The sequence below is a fragment of the Bos taurus genome, chromosome 10, assembly GCF_002263795.3.
Source record: "Bos taurus isolate L1 Dominette 01449 registration number 42190680 breed Hereford chromosome 10, ARS-UCD2.0, whole genome shotgun sequence".
NCBI lineage: Eukaryota > Metazoa > Chordata > Mammalia > Artiodactyla > Bovidae > Bos > Bos taurus.
The window spans coordinates 2981185-3005200 of NC_037337.1; the positions used below are offsets into that span (position 1 = coordinate 2981185).

At 41.5% G+C, this 24016-nt stretch overlaps 1 protein-coding gene and 1 pseudogene across 3 annotated transcripts in view; both read left to right on the forward strand.

Annotated features, from left to right (window-relative positions):
• Nucleotides 1–22173, forward strand: part of LOC132346323 (E3 ubiquitin-protein ligase RNF138-like) — a 70225-nt pseudogene extending 48052 nt beyond the window's left edge.
• The window catches only part of KCNN2 (potassium calcium-activated channel subfamily N member 2), a 495496-nt gene that overhangs the window by 48050 nt on the left and 423430 nt on the right, over nucleotides 1–24016 (forward strand). The gene's annotated exons all lie outside the window — the stretch shown is intronic.

A 24016-nucleotide genomic window follows, 5' to 3' on the forward strand; every position in this document is an offset into this window, starting at 1 on the left:
GAAAAGGAAGATTTGAAGTGAGTGCTCCTCTCTGCTAGCCTCACCTGGTAAAGCCGAGCTATTTACTTTCTACATTCCTGTCCCAGAACATCACTGTACAGCTGGTAGCCTTGCTAGAATTAAAACCACAGTGTTGTAGAAAGCATCGAGTTTATGTGGCTGATCTTGCAAGACCAAATTTGTAGAGAAAATACAACTTGGAAGGTATGGACAGGTAGGAAAAAAAAAAAACGGAGAAAAATAAATCACCATTTCTTTGTATCTATGTAAACGTAGATGTAGGGAATCAACATAAAAATCAATCCATTTCCAAGGACTACAAAGACAAGGTTGAGACTTTCTTTTATTTTATCAAGTAAATATTTCAAAAGTTTGAGTTTAAAATCTTCACTTAGTTCCTTTCAGTACAGTAAACCCTTAAAACCATGATGTTTTAGGCCTTTACTTTAAAACATCTGTGGTCTGATGGTCAAGATTCAAAATTGGAGCTAAGTCATCACAAAATAACCAATGGTAAGAAAGTTACGTTGAATCAGTGATAATTTTGCCACAATATAATCATTTCTAAGCTTAATAGCATAACTGTTGAGTACAGGAGTAACCTTCTATTTGTGTCACTGAGTATTTAGTTATTCTATTCATGGAGTAACTTGCCACAAACTTCCTGAGACAAGGTAGGGATATTGGAAATTGCTTTAATGGCAGTTCTTGTTTCTGAAGTAGTTGTTTGATCATTCATCCTCCTGGAAAATACTGGGTTTCAGGTGTTGGTTCGAAAATGGAACATAAATTGTACCAAGATTCTAGGCATTTGACAGCGTATCAGTCGTATATATCTGGCTTCTGGGATGATTTATACAGTTTTCTGGTATATGTTTTAATTGAAGAAAAATATAATACTGCACAAAAGTGTTTTTATGTATGTAGAATCAGTGTCACCACCTCTCATATCAAGAAAAGGAATACTAACACCTCCATGGGCCTCCTCTTTGTTCCCTCCAGTCAGCAACCTCCATAAAAGGACTCACTATTCTAAGAACTTCTATCAATATGGATTGGTTTGTCTGTTTTAGAACTTAATATAAATGGAACGTTAGAAAATGGACTCTACTATTTTTGCCCTTTTTAGCTCAAGATTATGTCTGTGAGATTTATAGATGTTTCATGTTGCAGTGCTTTGATCTCTTTCATTGCCATGTGATATTCCATTGCTTGAATTGTTGTTTTTTTTTTTTTTACAATTTATCCATTCTACAGTTCTCAGTTCAGTTCGGTCGCTCAGTCGTGTCCGACTCTTTGCGACCCCATGAACTGCAGCACGCCAGGCCTCCAGTTCTCAGTTTTTTAAATTAGAAAGAATGCTGAAATAAGGATTCTTTTACAAGTATTCTGTTGTACATGTACATTCATTGGTGTAGAGTATATCTCTGGGAATGGAATTGCTAGCACATAGGATTTACATATGTACAGTTTTGGTCTATACTGAGTTGCCAAAAAGTTTTCCCAAGTGATAATATGAATTTCAAAATTATTGTAATTTAAAATCATAACAGCAATATATGAGAGCTGTTGGTACTCCACATCTTCACAAACACTTGGTATTGTTCTGTTTTATTTTAAACTGTTTTCGCAAGTGCATAACAGATTTTATTGTTAGTTTATTTTAAATTTCCTGGATGACTAATGAAATTAAGTATCTTTATATTTGTTTATTGGTCATTTGAATATTTTTTGGGGGTGAAATTCCTGTTCTGTACTTAAACTCTTTTAAAAATGCCTGCTTTCTTTGACTGATTTATACAATATCTTTATATATTCTATAAGTCTTTATTCAGATATCTGTATTGAAAGCATCTTCTACTTTGTGATATATCTTCTTATTCTCTTAACAGTAACTTTTTATGTACAGATGTTTTATATTTTAATGGAATCCAACTTATCAACCTTTTTGTTTGTGCTTGATGCTACTTCTCTCTTGTTTAAGAATCTTTCACAGGTCACGAAGCAACAGTTAGAACTGGACATGGAACAACATAGGAACTGGACATAGGAAAAGGAGTACGTCAAGGCTGTATATTGTCACCCTGCTTATTTAACTTATATGCAGAGTACATCATGAGAAATGCTGGGCTGGAGGAAGCACAAGCTGGAGTTAAGATTGCCGGGAGAAATATCAATAACCTCAGATATGCAGATGACACCACCCTTATGGCAGAAAGTGAAGAAGAACTAAAGAGCCTATTGTTGAAAGTGAAAGAGGAGAGTGAAAAAGTTGGCTTAAAACTCAACATTCACAAAACTATGATCATAGCATTCAGTTCCATCACTTCATGGGAAATAGATGGGGAAACAGTGACAGACTTTATTATTTTGGGCTCCAAAATCACTGCTAATGGTGACTGTGATGAAATTAAAAGACACTGACTCCTTGGAAAGAATGTTATGACCAACCTAGACAGCATATTAAAAAGCAGAGACATTGCATTGCCAACAAAGGTCCATCTAGTCAAGGCTATGGTTTTTCCAGTAGTCATGTATGGATGTGAGAGTTGTACTGTGAAAAAAGCTGAGCACCAAAGAATTGATGCATTTGAACTGTGGTGTTACAGAAGACTCTTGAGAGTCCCTTGGACTGCAAGGAGATCCAACCAGTCCATCCTAAAGGAGACCAGTCCTGTGTGTTCATTGAAAGGACTGATGCTGAAGCTGAAACTCCACTACTTTGGCCACGTGATGCGAAGAGCTGACTCACTGGGAAAACCCTGATGCTGGGAAAGCTTGAAGGTGGGTGAGGGAGGGGAAGACAGAGGATCAGAGGTTAGGATACCATCACAGACTCAATGGACATGAGTTTGAGTAGACTGCAGGAGGTGGTGATGGACAGGGAGGCCTGGCATGCTGCAGTCCATGGGGTTGCAAAGAGTCAGACACTGCTGAGCGACTGAACTGAACTGATGTCCTGACAGAGCAGAGGAGTAGAGAATCCAGGCAGTTGGGGCAAAAACTCGCCACCAAGGATCTGCCAGCTTCTGCCATGACCTCTCGAGGCTCCCAGATGGCTCAGTGCTGAAGAACCTGCCTCCAAGCGGGAGACGCAACTGTGATCCCTGGGTCAGGAAGATCCCCTGGAGAAGGAAGTGACAACCCATTCAAGCATTCTTGCCTGGAAAATCCCTTGGACAGAGGAGCCTGGCATTCTATATTCCTTGGGGTGGCAAAGATTTGGATACAACTGAGTGACTAACTAGAAACTACAAAGCATATTCTGTCAAGGGGTGGGATTTCTACCAGTACTGCAGCTCTTGAACTTGGAGGGACACAAGGAAGCAGACAGTACTGGACAAGATATAAAAGACACAGATCTTAGAAATAACAATTGTCCACAAGTTGTTAGCACTAGGGCAGAAATTTCAAACAGAAGGATTAGGATAAGAGTCATAGATAGCAGGATTCATGCAGGGGGTCGGAACCCTGGTCACCCACTATTTTGGCCACTGCCCCTGTGGTTTCCTTCATCCCCATACCCCACCATGGGTGAGGAGCTCTCTGTGGCCTCATCCTATATCAAGGATGTTTTCTTCTGCCCCGTCTGTCAGGAGGTGTTCACAACTCCCATGTATACTGTGACCTGTCTGCACGTTTTCTGTAGAAAATGTTTCCTGACTGCAATGAGAGAAAGTGGAATATACTGTCCCTTCTGTCGTGGAAATGTAACTAGGAGAGAGAGAGAGTGTCCTGAATGGGCCTTAGACCTTGAAAATATCATGAGGAAATTTTCTGGTAGCTGCAGATGCTGTGCAAAACAGATTCAATTCTATTGCATGAGACATCATTACAAATCTCATAAGAAGTATTGAGATGAATATGGTGTTTCTTCTGTCATTCCAAACTTTCAGATCTCTCAAAATTCAGTATGGAACAGTAATAAGACTGAAACATCCACACCTGACAACACAGAATCTTACCAAGAGAACACAAGCTCTTCTGGGCATCCCACTTTAAAGTGTCCTTTGTGTCAAGAATCAAATATGATGAGAGAGCATTTCCTGGATCACTGTGACAGTGATCACCTTTCAGAATGCTTCCTGGGATGTGTCCTATTTGTGTATCTCTTCCTTGGGTAGATCTAGCCAGATTACTCGAAATTTTGTTAGTCATCGAAATCAAAAGACATCAGTTTGATTATGGAGAATTTGTGAATCTTCAGCTAGATGAGGAAACTAGCTATCAAAATGCTGTTGAAGAATCTTTTAAAATAAACATCTGAAGGCTGTAGATGTCTGCATCTTTGTACCTGAAAGTGCCATCTTTAGGGAGAAAACTTTATGAAGTCATTGTTTCAATAAGTTGATGTATATATTAATAAAATTGAAAGTGAAAGTGGCTCACTCGTGTTCGAGTCTTTGTGACCCCATGGACTATACAGTCCATGGAATTCTCTAGGCCACAATACTAGAGTGGGTAGCCATTCCTTTCTCCAGGGGATCTTACCAACCCAGGGATTGAACCCAGGTCTCCAGCATTGCAGGTGTATTCTTTACCAGCTGAGCCACAAGGGAAGCCCAAGAATACAGGAGTGGGCAGACTATTACTTCTCCAGCAGATCTTCCCAAACCAGGAATTGAACTGGGGTCTCCTGCATTGCAGGCAGATTCTTTACCAACTGAGCTATGAGGGAAGCCTATAGTTCAGTCTATTGTTTTAGTATTTTTAATTGAAAAATAAAGGTGGGTCATCTAAAAACAAATTCTTTTGATAAGTTAAAAGTTAAAACTTACAATATTATCTTGTAATGCTGAAAAGAGAATCCCTTTTGTTTTTATCTTACATTCAGTTCAGTTGTTCAGTCATGTATGACTCTTTGTGACCCCATGGACTGCAGCACACCAGGCCTCCCTGTCCATCACCAACTCCCGGAGTCTACCCAAACTCATGTCCATCAAATCGGTGATGCCATCCAACCATCTGATCCTCTGTCGTCCCCTTCTTCTCCTGCCTTCAATCTTTCCCAGCATCAGGGCTTTTCAAATGAGTCCACTGTTCGCATCAGGAGGCCAAAGTATTGGAGTTTCAGTTTCAGCATCAGTCAATCCAATGAACACTCAGGACTGATCACCTTTAGGATGGACTGGTTGGATCTCCTTGCAGTCCAAGGGACTCTCAAGCGTCTTCTACAACACCACAATTCAAAAGCATCAATTCTTTATAGTCCAACTCTCACCCAGAAAAAAAGCATAGCCTTGACTAGATGGATCTTTGTTGGCAAAGTAATGTCTCTGCTTTTTAATATGCTGTCTAGGTTGGTCATAACCTTCCTTCCAAGAGTAAGCATCTTTTAATTTCATGGCTGCAATCACCATCTGCAGTGAATTTGGAGCCCAAATGAACAAAGTCTGCCACTGTTTCCCCATCTATTTGTCATGAAGTGATGGGACCAGATGCTATGATCTTAGTTTTCTGAATGTTGAGCTTTAAGCCAACTTTTTCACTCTCCACTTTCACTTTCATCAAGAGGCTCTTTAGTTCTTCTTCACTTTCTGCCATAAGGGTGGTGTCATCTGCATATCTGAGGTTATTGATATTTCTCCCGGCAATCTTGATTCCAGCTTGAGCTTCATCCAGCCCAACATTCCTCATGATGTACTCTGTATATAAGTTAAATCAGCAGGGTGACAATATACAGCCTTGACATGCTCCTTTTCCTATTTGGAACCAGTCTGTTGTTCCATGTCCAGTTCTAACTTTTGCTTCCTGACCTGCATATAGGTTTCTCAGGAGGCAGGTCAGGTAGTCTGGTATTCCCATCTCTTTCAGAATTTTCCACAGTTTATTGTGATCCACACAGTCAAAGGCTTTGGCATAGTCAATAAAGCAGAAATAGATGTTTTTCTGGAACTCTCTTGCTTTTTCCATGATCCAGCAGATGTTGGCAATTTGATCTCTGTTTTCTCTGCCTTTTCTAAAACCAGTCTGAACATCTGGAAGTTCATAGGTCATGTATTGTTGAAGCCTTGCTTATAGAATTTTAAGCATTACGTTAGTAGCATGTGAGATGAGTGCAATTGTGTGGTAGTTTGAGCATTCTTTTGCATTGCCTTTCTTAAGGATTGGAATGAAAACTGACCTTTTCCAGTCCTGTGACCACTGCTAAATTTTCCAAATTTGCTGGCATATAGAGTGCAGAACTTTCACAGCATCATCTTTTAGGATTTGAAATAGCTCAAGTGGAGTTCCATCACCTCCACTAGCTTTGTTCGTAGTGATGCTTCCTAAGGCCCACTTGACTTCACATTCCAGGATGTCTGGCTCTAGGTGAGTGATCACACCATCGTGATTATCTGGGTCATGAAGATCTTTTTTGTACAGTTCTTCTGTGTATTCTTGCCACTGCTTTTGTTAGGTCCATACCATTTCTGTCCTTTTTTGAGCCTGTCGTTGCATGATATGTTCCCTTGGTATCTCTAATTTTCTTGAAGAGATCTCTAGTCTTTCCCATCCTATTGTTTTCCTCTATTTCTTAGCATTGATTGCTAAGGAAGGCTTTCTTATCTCTCCTTGCCATTCTTTGAAACTCTTTATTCAAATGGGTATATGTTTCCGTTTCTCCTTTGCTTTTTGCTTCTCTTCTATTGACAGCTATTTGTAAGACCTTCTCAGACAGCCATTTTGCTTTTTTGCATTTCTTCTAGGGGATGGTTTTTATCCCTGTCTCCTGTACAATGTCAAGAATCTCCACTCATAGTTAATCAGGCACTCTTGCCTATCATATCTAGTCCCTTAAATCTATTTCTTAATTCCACTGTATAATCATAAGGGATTTGATTTAGGTCATACCTGAGTGGTCTAGTGGTTTTCCCCATTTTCTTCAATTTAAGTCTGAATTTGGCAATAAGGATTTCATGATCTGAGCCACAGTCAGCTCCCCGTCTTGTTTTTGCTGACTGTATAGAGCTTCTCCATCTTTGGCTACAAAGAATATAATCAATATGATTTTGGTGTTGGCCATCTGGTGATGTCCATGTGTAGAGTCTTCTCTTGTGTTTTTGGAAGAGAGGATTTTCTATGACCGGTGTGTTCTCTTGGCAAAACTCTATTAGCCTTTGCCCTGCTTCACTCTACTCCAAGGCCAAATTTGCCTGTTACTCCAGGTGTTTCTTGACTTTGTACTTTTTCATTCCAGTCCCCTATAATAAAAAAGGCATCTTTTTTGGGTATTAGTTTTAAAGGGTCTTATAGGTCTTCATTGGAGAAGGCAATGGCACCCCACTCCAGTACTCTTGCCTGGAAAATCCCATGGACAGAGGAGCCTGGTAGGCTGCAGTCCACGGGGTCGCTAAGAGTCGGACACGACTGAGCGACTTCCCTTTCACTTTTCACTTTCATTCATTGGAGAAGGAAATGGCAACCCACTGCAGTGTTCTTGCCTGGAGAATTCCAGGGACAGGGGAGCCTGGTGGGCTGTCATCTCTGGGGTCGCACAGAGTCGGACATGACTGAAGCGACTTAGCAGCAACAAAGGTCTTCATAGAACCGTTCAAGTTCAGCTTCTTCAGCATTATTGGTCAGGGCATAGACTTGCATTACCGTAATACTGAATGGTTTGCCTTGGAAATGAACAAAGATCATTCTGTCATTTTTGAGATTGCATCCAAGTGCTGCATTTTGGACTCTTTTGTTGACTATGATGCTACTCCATTTCTTCTAAGGGATTCCTGCCCACGGTAGTAGATATAATGGTCATCTGAGTTAAATTCACCCATTCCAGTCCATCTTAGTTGCTGATTCCTAGAATGTCGACGTTCGCTCTTGCCATCTCCTGTTTGACCACATTCAGTTTGCCTTGATTCATGGACCTAACATTCTAGGTTCCTATGCAATATTGCTCTTTACAGCATTGGACTTTACTTCCATCACCAGTCACATCCGCATCTCGGTGTTGTTTCTGCCTTGGCTCCCTCCCTTCATTCTTTCTGGAGTGATTTCTCCACTGATCTCAAATAGCATATTGGGCACCTACAGTCCTGGGGAGTTCCTCTTTCAGTATCCTATCATTTTGCCTTTTCATACTGTTCATGGGGTTCTCAAGGCAAGAATACTGAAGTGGTTTGCCATTCCCTTCTCCAGTGGACCACATTCTGTCAATAACTTTAGTACTTTCTTTCAAAATGTAGTACTTCCAGTATGTCACGTTAAACCATTCTGAGATTTGAGAATGTCTTTAAAGGAAAATTGTAGAGGTCATTTTGATGAAATTGTGTTTTAAAGTTTGTGGATTAGTTAAATATCATTTATTGTCTTATGTGCCTTTCATGTAAGTTTTTTTTAATTTATTTATTTTGATTGGAGGCTAATTACTTTACAATATTGTATTGGTTTTGCCATACATCAACATGAATCCGCCACGGGTGTATACGTGTTCCCAATCCTGAACCCCCCTCCCACCTCCCTCCCCATATCATCCCTCTGGGTCATCCCAGTGCACCAGCCCCAAGAATCCTGTATCCTGCATCGAACCTGGACTAGTGATTTGTTTCTTATATGATATTATACATGTTACAATGCCATTATCCCAAATCATCCCACCCTCTCTCTCATGTAAGTTTTTCGTAAGGAAAATATTGACTTTCTTTGCTGTTATCTGGGAGCTCCTCAGTATGGAAATCTTTGTTTAAAACCTCCCATCCTTTGATCAGTTGTTTAGGAATAGGGATTGGCTTTACAGGTACACAGTTCAAATTAATGAGACAGTCCTTGTTTTTAATATGCAGATGGCTGAATTGGGGTAAGGGAAGAAACTGTGTTGATAATTTATACCTAAATTTCATAGTACCACTTAACAGGCCTCAGCAGTTACAATTTATGTTGTTAAACAGAGTCTTATTTCAGATGCATTGCTTTATTTTTCAATTAAGCATGGTTTTTTCCTTAAAAAAAAAAATCATAGATCTTATGCCTAAATTACAAGGTCAAGACAAGCTTAGCTGAATTCTGGAGTGCCTGAGATTCCCAAGTCCTTCAATTTCCCTTGCCCTTGGACAGCATTGAGTCTAGAAACTGGAATGAAATTAAATCCACAGTTATGAGGAGAAGGAGCTTTAGAAACACCCTGATCTGTTGTCTGGTAACTCCTCTGAGGCCTCAGGGAAATTGCAATGGAAGCAGCCTCCCTTTTAGCTTCCCTTTTTCTCTCTTTGACATACTGTCTCCAGGGCCTAAATATATTTCCCCTAGCTCCCAAGGGCTTTTCTATTTTAAGCCTTCTTTCAAATAGTGGAATAAAAGGCCTTGTGCCTTAGTCTTGGAATTTCAAATATTCTGGGAGAGGTAGAAGGGTTCCATAGGAAAGTAATATCCTGAATCTATATCTTTCTGAAATTGTATCTCCAGAGGGCTACTTATCCTTCAATAAAAGGTCACCTGTTCATCACCCACTGAAGAGTTATTTGTGGGGCATCTATTGGTGCTATGAACTGTGTTACTTCTAGAATGAGACTGAGAAAAATGCACATTATTCCCGCCTTTAAGATTGTTTAGTCTAGTGAAGCGTCAGACTTATCAGTGGACACATATCATGGACACATAGCAAACTTAGGGCTCTAATTCGGGCACAGAGCAGGAGACACATATCCTGATTATGGGTCATAGCAGAGGAATGGGCTTGGTCACAAAGATTGTTTTATGCCCTGTTGAGGATTTTATTGTTCCTAAAACATTTTCAGGATGGAAGAGACATTTTAGTTTTAGAAGATCACTTTGCCTACAGAGTCCAGAATGGACTGAAGAGGAGGCAAGTGTGAATTCAGGGAGAGCAGTAGGATGGATATTGCAGAAACAGATAACGTAGGCTGGACTAGAGTGGAGCCACTGGAAATACAGAAAACAAGTGTGAAAGATATTTTAGGACATGTAGATCAGCAGGCCCTAATGCGACAGTGCTTTGTGGTTTGCACAGCAGGGTGGATGGTAGTTCTCGTCCCTGAGGCAGACATCCCTGGAGGAGGCCATGCGTTTTAGCAGAGGAGGACATAGGAAAAGTTCATGAGTTAAAGTTTAAATTGGTAGATTTTGAGAGGCATTTGAAATGTCCAAAAGGAAATATCAGGTTGCAGTTGCTAGATGAGTCCAGCATTCAGAGTAAAGGCTGTAGGTCTTCTTGATAACACTTGACAATTCCTGGGCATGAATGATATCACCCAGAGATGAGCATAGAATGAGAAATACAGAGCAATAGATGAACACAATGCCATGTACATCTAAAAAAAGCCTCTGGGCCACATGGGCTTTGGCAAAAACACATTGATCTAATTTGATCTTTTTTCCCACCAATTATTTACAGTGACTTTGGGCCTGTACCATTTCTCTGTAAATATGTAAACTGAAGAAAGCAGTTAATCTCAAAGGACTATACATTTAAATAGTATTTTTTAATATATATATTACAAACCTAGAAACTGAAAATGCAAATGAGTATGTGGATGGAGAAAGGGAAAGTATCTATATTAAAAGTTTTTCCAGAACTGAATTAAAATAATTTATGAAAAGATGAGTAATACCAGTTTTGTGCCTCAGAGTGAGGGCATATTGCTTTGCAGTGTGTACATGGTGATGGCACCTCACTCCATTCTTAGTGCAGAGAAAATAATTCCTCTTATTGGATAATTTCTTTAATACCTGAAAATTTGAAAGGCAGAATTTAATTAATCAACATCTAAATTGCTTGATATTTTGATTTCAAATTCTGAGACAGGGAATGCACTCCTAAGGAAGCAGAGGGAATCAGGACTTAATGAAGTCTCAGTGAACAGGCAGGAACCTTATGGACCCATTGAAGATAGTCTCCTTGGAGGATTTTGTAAAAGTTTAAAAAAGTTTTTCTCTGCTTTGAAGGTATCTGATAGGACCATTTTATGACCATTACTTGGAATATTCTCAATATCTAATCAATTTGAAGTTCTTTCTCATGTCTAGTCCATTTCTTTCTTGCTTCCCTTTAAGGCATTTCTTCTTATTCAAAATGACCAGCAGCTGCCTAGAATCTTTCATTTAATACTTCTTCATATAAGTAAGGAGATTAATGAAGTCAGCTCTCAGTCTCATCATCTGAGTTAAAATCACCAATTGAACAAGTGGTGTGTCATTGCACACCTAATGTGGTGTGCGAGGTGGGAGTGTGCTCAGTCGTGTCTGGCTCTTTGTGACCCCATGGACTGTAGTCCACCAGGTTCCTCTGTCCACGGGATTCTCTAGTTAAGAATACTGGAATGGGTTGCCGTTTCTTCTTGCAAGGGATCTTCCCGACCAACCCACAGATCAAACCCATGTCTCCTATAGTGGCAGGTGGATTCTTTACCACTCAAACCACCTGGGATGAGAAAAAAGTAAAGATGCCTAGACAACCAATGTTGACACCAGGGGAAACAACTTCAGCCATCCAACCCTTTTCTCAAAAGTCCCTTTTCTAAGCCCTCAGTATATATATCTTTGTCTTCTGGTTTTTCTATTGATTTGGAGGGATTAGAAATAGAAATGAAGAAGGATGGTTCTGTCTGTATATGAAAAGTTAAATGGATGCAGACCCTTCCTGTTATGCTTGATCACATTGGTGGAATTCATTTGCTCCCTTAACAGATGCTTATTCAGCCCCTAGATTGTGCCAGGCACTGTTAAAAGTTCTAAGGCTGTAACTGAGAAAGTAAAACAAACAATTGAAATGTACTTTTCCTCACAGACCATGAATATGATGGAATGATTGTAGGGGTGAGTCTAAAAATTGGAAACTGGATTCTTCCTTGGTAATTACACCTACAGTTGACCCATCACTGTTATCGGTTTTATAATCAGTTGTTCAAACAAAATTAATTGAGTCTACTCATGCTAGGTGTAGGGTTCGCGTGGAACTTGTAATTTGCTAAGAAGAGGAAGTCCAAACATAGATCACTGCATGACAACCTAAGGCAATCAAGAGATTTTTGCAAGGCAGCACAAGATTAACAGCTGACTGCATGGCTCAGATTCTGTGGAGGTATTTGCTAAATTATGTCATGAAATATTTTTTTCCTTCACAATGTTGGTTGGTGGAATAGACATAATGTAAAAATAATTTGATGTCTGCTTTCATTGCTATCAACTAATAGGATCTCTGTGGCAACATGACATGAAGTTCTAATTCTCCTTCCTTTTGGGAATCTCTTTGCTCTGAATCCATTTAGTTGTATGTCAAGCTTTCATTAAATTCACTGAACCTAGTGATTATTCCATATGGTTGTTTGTTAAATGTATGCTTCCAGCTGCAGAATTTGGATAATAATCTAGATGTTCAAGGATACTTCACACATTTGTAATTTATGCAAATAATCCTTTTCTTTGTTAACTTGTCCTTGAAACAAACCAACCATTTGTCACCTGTGTGATGCTTGTGTTATTCCTCAGACTCTGGCTGACATTGGGCAAATTATGAAGACAACAGATTAACTTTCTTTGCTGTGGGTTAGCTACTGGGAATCTTGCATGAAGACATCTGAATATATGAGGCTGATGATAAAGCCTTTGTGAAAAACATGCCTAATGACTTGGGTAACTTCCATCATCCTTTATGGAAGATGACATTGATGCTGATGTTACCTTGGAAACGTTAGATTCTCTTTATAACTGTTCTTGACAGCCAGACTTCAAAAATGTTGCCTTGTTTGAATCATGGTATGCTATCATTTGGGAATGTTGGTACATTGTGGAGAAGAAAAAAAGGCATTATTAAAAGTGAAGATAATAGTAGACAGCTTTCAGGTGGGGTGCCACCAACTGATGAACCCACCCTGTCTTTTGTGTTTGATCCTATATTTTTGAGGAATGGGCCATACAACTTTCTACTAATGTAAGCCCCTGCGCTCATGGCAATATCTGTTGGATCAAGTAGTAGAGAAACGTGTGCTCATTGCAGTCTTGGTCCTTTGGAACTGGATAGAGGCTGTAACAACAAAACGTACTATATTCTGCCATGGGAATGAGGGAATTGAGAATGTAGACCTGTGGAGAATGAGAAAAATGAAGCAGAAGGCAGAGAATAGAGGAGATAGGGGATAGGGGACAGTCTTATCCATCCCACTTCCTTCCAGTTGATGTGACTATGAAACGATCATCAGGAGCCAAGATAGGAAGTCAGTCTTCCCACAAATCAGGAAATCAGTGGCTTCATTGCTAGAGAAAGGGAGAATGAATATTAAGGCAACGAAGTGATGGATTTCCTCTATAGTCAGAGACATGAAAGGAGAATTTTTGAACAATTGGAAGTTTCCTTTAAAAATTTTTTTTTCTTGTAGGCTATTTGCTCTACAGTATTGTGCCATGCCTCAACATGAATCACTCACAGGTGTACACGTGTTCCCTTTCTCCAGAACCTCCCCTCCCACCTCCCACCCCATCCTCGTCCCACACCTCTAGGTTGTCACAGAACACTGGGTTGAGCTCCCTGTGTCACACAGCAGATTCCTCCTTGCTCTTTTACGGGTGGTAAAGTCCACGTCTCCATGCTACTGTCAGTGTATCCGCCCTCTGCCTCCCACACTGTGCCCACAAGCCTGATTTTTATGTCTGTGTCTCCATGGCTGCCCTGCAAATAGGTTCATTAGTACCACCTTTCTTATCTGATGAAAGTGACCCACACATTATAAGAGGAATCATCGTAAAATTTTTATTTTTTAAAGAATTGTTAAATGTGAAGAATAAGGCAAATCATTATTTTCTTTATCACTGTTAATTTCATGATCATTTGACCAGGATCAGGTTGAAATTTGGTTCATATGGTGTGTGAAGAAAAGGCTCACTGAGAAATGATACCAGAAGAGAGTTGGTATTTACCTGCTTGAGTAAATACTTTAGGAGGCAGTTTAGCAATATGTTACTTCATACAAATATAACTAATACATATAAATGTGTCTTTCTGCTACATTTTGAAACTTAAAATGATATTTAGTAAATCAAACTCACTGGCATTCTCCTCCTCCCCAGCTATTTGAATTTGGTAAATTTCTACATGGACTTCATCCATTTTTCACCCTCTGGCAAGTAGTAGTGAAACTGAGTCCCTGTTAAAAACAGAGTTCCTCTGCTGAGTTTAAGGCTAACATCTCTGTCCAAAACATTCTTCCTTTTCTTGACCTATACCTATTCCCATCAAGACTGAGGAGTATCAGGGGAAAAGGGGGGTTTGAAACCTTATAGGTCTCTCCTGAGTACAAAAGCCCCACTCGACTTAAAAAGATGCCCAATGTGAGCGTTGTGGTTTAAGTTTTACTTGAGGCAAAATGAGGACTGCAGCCTGGGGCACAGCAGTTCAGATTGCTCTGAGAAACTGCTCCAAAGAGGCTAAGGGGTTTTGGTGAGTTCATGCAGTCACGCACTTATCTTACAAAAGGCTTTCTGCTAGTCACAAGGAGCTGATGTCACCCTGAAGGCGTTTAGTGCTCTTCTAGATGGAGGAGGTGCAAGGATTGGGCTCATAAAATCAGTTCTTGAAAACCTCTAATTAGCTAAAGACCTGCTTTGCCAGTTTTCTTGGAGCATAAAGTGCCTCATTCTCCGCCCCCCCCCCCACCCCCGTGAACTCCTTTCAGGGCACGTTGCAGGTCAGCAGCTGCAGCAGCCCAGGCTTCATCCCCACGGAGGCAGATGGCAAATGCCCTTGGCAAGAGCCAGTTTGTCACCAACACCCCCCGTTTCTTGTTTGTAGAAATGAAAGACCTTAGTCTCCTGGGCCTTCCCTGAGTTCATGTGCTGGATACACAGTGAAGCCAAGCAAACCAGAACATCGGAGTCTTGAGTACAGAAAGATTTATTGCAAAGGGCAAGCAAGGAGAATGGGCAGCTTGTGCTCAGAAGACCCCAAATGTCCAATGGCTTTTAGATAAGGATTAAAGTCTAAATTAGTGGGGAGGGTGGAAGGGTGTGTGATGTTTCCGGACTCTCAGCCTTCGGGTTCTGACTAGTCTGGGTTCTGTGTGCTTGTGGTCAATATGTCATTCCCATCCTCCACCTGCTTGGGGGGTTTTGGTTTCTGCAGAAACAACTCAAAAGTATACAGCAGATTGTTGGGTACTGTCCTTTAGAAGGAACTAGAAGCCCTGGGACTCTATCATCCTGATAATTAACTGCTTGAGTCTGCTCTTTGGACCTCTGGGAAGGCTGTGGTGGCTGAAGGTTTATTTATTTATTTATTTGCCTCCTACAAATAAGAAGCCGGGTGCACACAGGAACTTTGGTTCTGGGGAGGGCCCCACAGGGTTCCGTTTTGTTTCAGTAGGTGACTTTGGTTTTGAACAACTGTCGATTTACTTGTGCTGCTTAAAGAATTTTTCTTGGATTTTAGAGATGAGGATATGTCTTCATCTTTTGCTTTCCTGGATAGTTACTCGCCAGTTGGTTTGATTCATCATAAAATCGCCATCTGCTTTCGTGAGTATGAGGCCCTGTAAGGAGAGGGGCAGACATCTCTTGTTTAATAACAGTCTCTTATTACCTTCTCTGCTTCTAAGAGGGCTAGGAGGGCTCTGTGACCTTCACAGTGGTAGACATTCAGCCTGAGAAACAATGAGGGTATAAAGCATGAGCACATACCGCTAAGAGGGGCATTTAATTTCTGGCTTGATTTGTATAGGAGAGGTTGGGACATGACTTAGGCATGCTAGAAAAGCTTGCTTAAAAGTAGCTGTAGAGCTGCATGCCTAGGACCCAACTTTCTAACCTGGTCACTTTCATACCTGTACTGGCTATGACCACTCTGACAGTTTCAAGAACCGTTTGAACAAGGCTTATGTAGGGCATCCTGAATCTTAGCCCTTCTCCTACCTAGCCCATTCTGACAGCTTTCGCAACCCTCTGAATGCCTCAGGCTTTCTTCTTCTTGTAGTAAATATGGTGAGTGTCCCAACCATCTGACACTTGGAAGCAGCCAGTGCCAGTGCTCAGGGCACTGTTTCTTCCATAGCAGCAACAAGCTCTTAGGGGACAACAACCTGTCTGTGAGATGACTGGACACCTCTGAAGCATCTGTTAGCCTGTGTGGACCCAGGCATCCAGAAAAGAGACAGCCCCTGGGGGCTGGAGGAAAGGAGTGGGAACATTGAGAGATGCTACTGTGAAGAGGAAGGGAAGCTTTCTGCATTGGAAGAACCACAGGAACCAAAACTGCAAATAGAAACATTGTCAGCATTCACTGAGGCCTCATGCTGTGCAAGGCACTCTGTCCCATGTTTTCCACATGTTACATCATTTCACCTCTGTAGATGGTGCTGTCGCACTGCTACCATTCTCAGTGCTGAGGAAAGAAGCTAGGGGGTGGGGGAATGAAGGGACCTGCCTGAAGTCACAAACTAGTCAGTGGCAGAGGCTGGAGCAGATCAGACATGACTGCCATGAGGAGGAGAGGCTGGCCCTGCACTGTGACACACAGAGCTGCCCAACACTCCTAGCCAAGCTGGCACAGTTGTTCAGCTGTGGAGATAGAGAGCTGCCAAAGGCAGGGCTTGCTTCGTAGAGTTTCCCCAGCCTGGTAAAAAGGCAAACCATTAACTCATGATTTCCAGGAGCCTGGACGCTGTGGGGAGATCCTTGGAGTTCATCCCCCATCCGCCATCTTCCCCAGTCATTCACAGCACATTAACATACCAACAGTAACACTCAAATAGACACGTACATTCTTAAGTTGCTGGAAATGCGGATATGTGAAGAAAAGTCATCCATCCATACCTACTGTATGACCTTGGTCTGTTAAGCGAAATCCAGACCAGCTTTTCCAGGCTCTGGATAATGGTGTCCTCACTTTCCCACGGGAACATCTGGCTTCCTATCCCTCACGCCCTCTCTATTTTCCACTCTGTGCCTCGGGCATTCTAATCTCCCCGCTTCCTCCTCTATGACTGGTCATGTCTCCCCTCTGCTCAGGGCTCAATTTAATATATGCATATTCTAAAAAGCTCTTGGTATGGATTGAGGTACCTTTTCCTCTCCAATTTTTCTGAACAATATACATTTGCTCCAGTTTTTGAAAATAGCAGAAATCGTCCTTGAAATCTATTATAAAGCTCCAAAAAGACTTCAACATGAAGCAAAATGATAGGTGGCCATGCTGATGGAGAGGTGGAGCTGTTTAGTATAGGGTTTGAGGACAGTTGAGCTGCTGCAGATAATTGTCATAATTTCCATTTCCATTGGAAAATGGAAAGTCCCCAAAAGCAAAAACATGTACACAGTGGCAAAGCTGTTTGTTTATTCAAGAAAGAGTATATAAGGACTCCATGCCAGTAAAGGTCAAAAGTAGCTATTTTAAAATGAACTTCATTTAGGGTAGCACTGTGGTCTTTGATCATCATTTAGTCAGGAAATTGTAGAGTTTTAAAATACCCAAATATTATGGAAATGAACCTGTGTTCTGAGGTTTCATTAAATTATGTTTAAGTTCATTTTTCATGTGGAAAACACGCTTCAGGCTTCAATATGATGAATTGTTTCCTCCCGTTGACAGTGGTGGAGGAAGGTAATTTAGTGTGCCTGCTGCAGTCCTCATGGTTTCCTCCCCTTTTATTCTGGGCTGTTGTGATTAATAGGATTACATTGGAGTGATCACAGTTGCCTGTTTGTTTATCCCATCACTGAGGTCAGTGCTGAGGCTCTTATTTCAGGGTTCTTTAGGTTGTGAGATCTAGTTTTCATGTTCATAATGTCATAAACTTTTGCTGTATCATCACCACTGTGCAATGTTGAACTGAGCTAAGTGAACTCTCAGAGTCGTATCCATGTTATAGGAATTTGATCATTTATCTGGAAAGTATTAACTGAGCACTGCTGGTGAGTGATACCTTACACTGTGCTGAGGAAATCAAGGCTACTTCACAGGGTCTAGCTGAGAATGCAGTTCATGGGGTGACAAAGAGTCAGACAAGACTGAGAGACTGAACAACCACCACCACCACCTTATACTTTGGGAACCTGATTAGTGGTATAGAGTGAGTGCTGGGGTGAAGAGGTGGAGGGGAAATGGCAAGTGAGTGGCTTTGGTTTCATCAGTAGTGAAGTAAAACAGACTAAGTGATAATTATTTTCCATGTTTAGATTGTGAAACATCTTGCCATTTGGTGGAGTGTCAAGAAATACATATGAATTAAATTTAGTTTGACATCAACTAGGAGATATAAGTTACAGGTGTATGTACAGTGTCATTCTGGATGTGTGATAGTTAAAAGTATGAGTTGCTGCATCTGGGGCAATACTGTCCTTACATTTGAGCAAGTGGGGTCCTTGTCCCAGGCCCCTGTGCCCTGACTGTACTGTCCTTGAAATGTTCTGACCGCCCCTTAAATTTTGTGCTGGGGGCTTTGAGTGCTGCCCAGCCAGAGCACCCTGAGCCTGGTTTGGCACGTCAGTGAGCCCCAGTCTCACTTTCTCTCAGGGGGAGTGCTTGCAGCTCTCTACCTTATGTGATGGGTTGACCAGATATCCAGAGGCACTGTGGCACTTACACCTGTGGAATCATCTCAGGACCTTGTGGTAGCAGGGCTCATATGAATGCGCCCTGATCCGGAAGGGTAGCCTGGGGGGATGATTATTCCTGCTGGCCAGTGCAGTGTAGTATATTTTTGTTATCTCACACAAGATTGGGGTGTCTGAATGGAGCTCACATAGAGATCATTTTGAAGAGCTTTCATGCATGTTGGACATAGAACAAGTTTAGGCCTTGGGAGTACCTTCAGGCCACCTGTATCTCTTGAGCTTTTGTCATGTATCTAGACCCATGTGTTGGCTCTTGCTTGTCCATGTCATGGCTAAAGGATCACTTCCAGTCTCCAGCACCCGAGTATGCAGGTTTGGAGGCAGATATTCTTTATCCCTGACCCCTTCCTTCTGGCACCCAGAAAAGTTGTTACACCCCTCCATAGGCTGCCTACTACATAGTGGTTTGCCCTAGAGGGAAGTTGTGCCTTTATCTGCTTGGGCATTTTGAGGCTGTTGCTCTGTAGTGCCAGTGAACCCTTCCATATGGTATCCGCTCCTGTCTCTGATCAAGATGCTGATGTCATGCTCTCCCAGGTTGTTGGACAAGGGAGAGGCCTTCCTTACCCTAAGGCAGGTACTTCTGTTGTCTTCCCCACTTGTGACAGTGTGTAAAAGACAGAGGTGAGATCAGTACACTCTAGGAAAGCTCTGGTGATGTTTTAAAGCGTTCAGAGTAGAAATAGGATTGGAGGATGCATTGTTCTATATTTATATCATACAGTTATGTACAGTAAATTTAATATGTGCTGTGTTATGCTTAGTCACTCAGTTGTGTCTGACTGTTTGCAACCCCATGGACTGTAGCCCACTAGGCTCCTCTGTCCATGGGAATTCTCCAGGCAAGAATACTGGAATGGGTTGCCATGCCCTCCTCCAGGAGATCTTACCTATGCAGTGATCAAACCCAGGTCTCCTGCATTGCAGGTGGATTCTTTACCATCTGAGCCATGAGGGAAGCCCATGAATACTGGAGTGGTAGCCTATCCCTTCTCCAGGGGAACTTCCTGACCCAGGAATTGAACTGGGGTCTCCTATATTGCAGGCAAATTCTTTACCAGCTGAGCTACCTGGGAGGTCCCAGATTACATGATCAGAAAACAAATTATCATTTGCATTTCTCTGCATCTTTTATGTAAGACTTCTTTTTGTGGACACTAGAAGTGAAGCACAATAAAAATTTCTGTGAGAGTCATCAGGAGCCAGTATTCGTGGGCAGCACAATGGATGATATAGTGTCAGGAGTAATGAAGTAACCAGCATTAAATAAGTGGAAGAAAGAAACTTCAGAGGCAAGAAGCCCTGCATTTTAAAAAATATAAAAGGTTCTGAAGAGCCATGGCACTGTGAGTAATAATAGCATGCTACCTTTTTCTCCCAGTGGGTGATAAGAAATTAGCCAGGAATGATGCATGTGACAATAAAGAACATGTGTTGGTGATTCCTCGTGGTGACTCATATGGTAAAGATTCTGCTTGCAATGTGGGAGACCCGGGTTCAGTCTCTTGGTCGGGAAGATCTCCTGGAGAAGGAAATGGCAACCCACTCCAGTATTCTTGCCTGGAAAATCTCATGGATGGAGGAGCCTGGCAGGTTACAGTCCATGCGGTCTCAAAAAGTTGGACATGACTGAGTGACAGACACACACATTACTGATTCCTGGACCCAAACAGGAAAAGTTAGTACATGGGCACTAAGAAAATAAGCTAATATGCATCTCTACTCCACCCATTATCTATCTCTTCATCAAAAAAATCATTATGACTGAGCCCATAAGTTCTGTTTTACACCTTAGAAATAAATTTGCCAGTGTTAACCATTTTAGAGAAGGATACCACAAAGTTATTTGCCAAGAGCCTCTCATGCCCTAGGGATGGCCCTCTTGGGCAGGGTAATTTATTGGTGGTACACAGGAAATAAGCTCTCTGCACTGCCCATTGGAGGATTTGTGTTGAGCTTATGGGATTCCCTGGTGGCTCAGATGGTAAAGCGTCTGACTGCAGTGCAGGAGACCTGGGTTCAATCCCTGGATCAGGAAGATCCCCTGGAGAAGGAGATGGCAGCCCACTCCAGTATTCTTCCCTGGAGAATCCCATGCATGGAGGAGCCTGGCCTACAGTCCATGGGGTCTCAAAGAGTTGGACACAACAGAGCAACTTTACTTTCAGACTCAAAGCTGGAATTTACCCTCCCCAATAAAAAGAGAAATAAGAAGCATCCTACTTCTCAACAATCAACCCTGAATATTCATTGGAAGGACTGATGCTGAAGCTGAAGCTCCCCTACTTCAGCCACCTGATGTGAAGAGCCAACTCATTGGAAAAGACCCTGATGCTGGGGCAGATTGACGACAGAAGGAGAAGGGGGTGACAGAGGATGAGATGGTTGGATGGCCTCACTGACTCAATGAACATGAGTTTGAGCAAACTCTGGAAGGATAGGGAAGCCTGGCATGCTGCAGTCCACAGGGTCTCAAAGAGTCGGGCATAACTGAACGATTGAACAACAAAAACTTCTCAGCAAGGAGAGGAAAAAAAAGTCAGGGCAGTGAGGGGGCATAGAAGAGAAGCCTGATGGGCACAGATATTGAAAGAGAAGTGGAAGCAGCTATTTAAGAATGTTAGATAAAATTAAGCTCTTAAATGGAAGGTAAAATTCCTGTATTTTAAAAATACAGGTGTATATGGAAACACAGCTTTTTCTGCAACTAGTAATAAGAACTTTTGAGGAGATGTGTCCATCCATTGCAGAGCAGACTTATGGAACAGAGAACAACATGAGAGAGATGGCTTAAAATCGACAATGCAATACAAAGATAAATTTAGATTCTAAGTGAACCAGGCAGCACTCTTTTTAATTGAGGCCATGTTTTCTTTTGTTTAGAGATCTGTTATATCTCTAATTCATTGTAATTTTCCAAATAATTCTTGAAAGATTTTTTAATCACATTTGCAAGCTCTTGTTATTCTCTTGTTCATTGTTCCTCTGCGCTTGGAGGTCTGCATATACTCAAAGGAAGCAGATGCATTCTTCGCATAGCTTCACCTATACTGAGTTGCAGTACTTAAGGAGTTAAGGTCTTTTCGTCAAATCAGAATTTCCCTCATGTTGTTTTAGGCCTTGTTCTTTTTTAGTCTTTGGTTTCTGAACACTCAGGGATTCTGCCACTCTGCTGTGTTTCTTCTAGTGTATGCACGCCTACTTCCGGTTCATGATAAATACCTGTAAAACGTTACCCTGGTTCCTTATTTTCTACTTGTTTTTCCTAATCAGAATTTTTGACCACACCAGGTCTTGTCAGTCACAAAGCTGGTCATTCAAGTCGTCAAATCCTTATCTGCATTCTTTCTTTCCCAAGTTTTTGCAATCAAAATGTTCTTTTATACTGAAAAGTCTGTATCATGGTAGTTAAGATGTCATAAACACTTCGTGAATATTGTAGTTTGTGAACAACATGCTGTAGGTACATATTCCTTCATTTCCTGTTAGTTTGATCTGCTAAGATGCTTACCGTAAAAAAGGACAAGAGGACACATGGGTCATAGCAAACATCCTCTTCCAACAACACAAGAGAAGGCTCTACATGTGGACATTACCAGAAAGTCAATACTGAAATCACATTGATTTTATTCTTTGCAGCCAAAGATGGAGAAGCTCTATACAGTCAGCAAAACAAGACTGGGAGCTGACTGTGGCTCAGATCATGAACTCCTTATTGCTAAAGTCAGACTTAAACTGAAGAAAGAAGGGGAAACCACTAGACCATTCAGGTATGACCTAAACCAGTCCATCCTAAAGGCAATCAATCCTGGGTGTTCATTGGAAGGACTGATGTTGAAGCTAAAATTCCAATACTTTGGCCACCTGATGCAAAGAGCTGACTCATTTGAAAAGACGCTGATGCTGGGAAAGATTGAGGGCAAAAAGAGAAGGGGATGACAGAGGATGAGATGGTTGGGTGACATCACCAACTCAATGGACATGAGTTTGTGTAAACTCCAGGATTGGTGATGGGCAGGGAGGCCTGGTGTGCTGCCGTTCATGGGGTTGCAAAGAGTCAGACAGGACTGAGTGACTGAACTTAACTGAACTGAAAGGCAAAGGAGAAAAGGAAAGATATACCCATTTGAATGCAGAGTTCCAAAGGATAGCAAGGAGAGATAAGAAAGTCTTCCTCAGTGATCAATGCAAAGAAATAGAAGAAAACAATAGAATGGGAAAGACTAGAGATCTCTTCAAGAAAATTAGAGATGCCAAAGGAACTTTTCATGCAAAGATGGGCTCGCTCAATAAAGGACAAAAACGGTATGGCCCTAACAGAAGCAGAGGATATTAAGAAGAGGTGGCAAGAATACACTAAAGAACTATACAAAAAAGATCTTCAGGACCCAGATAACCATGATGGTGTGATCCCTAGACTAGAGCCAGACATGCTGGAGTGTGAAGTCAAGTGGGCCTTAGGAAGCATCACTATGAACAAAGCTAGTGGAGGTGATGGAATTCCAGTTGAGCTATTTCAAATCCTAAAAGATGATGTTGTGAAATTGCTATACTCATTATGCCAATAAATTTGGAAAATTCAGCAGTGAGCCAGGACTGGAAAAGATCAGTTTTCATTCCAGTCCCAAAGAAAAGCAAAGTCAAAGAATGTTCAAACTACCACACAGTTGCACTCATCTCACATACTAGTAAAGTAATGCTCAAAATTCTACAAGCCAGGTTTCAACAATACATGAACCGTGAACTTCCAGATGTTCAAGCTGGATTTACAAAAGGCAGAGGAACCAGAGATCAAACTGCCAACATCCGCTGGATCATAGAAAAAGGAAGAGAATACCATAAAAATATCTATTTCTGCTTTATTGACTATGCCAAAGCCTTTGACTTGTATGGATCACAGCAAACTGTGGAAAATTCTGAAACTGATAGAAATACCAGGCCACCTCACCTTCCTGCAGGTCAGGAAGCAACAGTTAGAACTGGGCATGGAACAACAGATTGGTTTCAGATCAGGAATACATCAAGGCTGTTGTATCTTGTCACCCTGCTTATTTAACTTATATGCAGAGTACATCATGAGGAATGCTGGGCTGGATGAAGCACAAGCTGGAATCAAGATTTCTAGGAGAACTATCAAACACCTCAGATGTTCAGATGACACCACCCTTATGGCAGAAAGTAAAGAAGAACTAAAGAGCCTCTTGTTGAAAGTGAAAGAGGATAGTGAAAAAGTACACTTAAAACTCAACATCAGAAAACTAAGATCATGGCATCCGGCCCCATCACTTCTTGGCAAATAGATGGAGAAACAGTGGAAACAATGACAGGCTTTATTATTTTGGGCTCCAAGATCACCGCAGATGGTGACTGCAGCCATGAAATTAAAAGATGCTTGCTCCTTGGAAGAAAAGTTATGACCCACCTAGACAGCATATTAAAAAGCAGAGACATTGCTTTGCCAACAAAGGTCCATCTA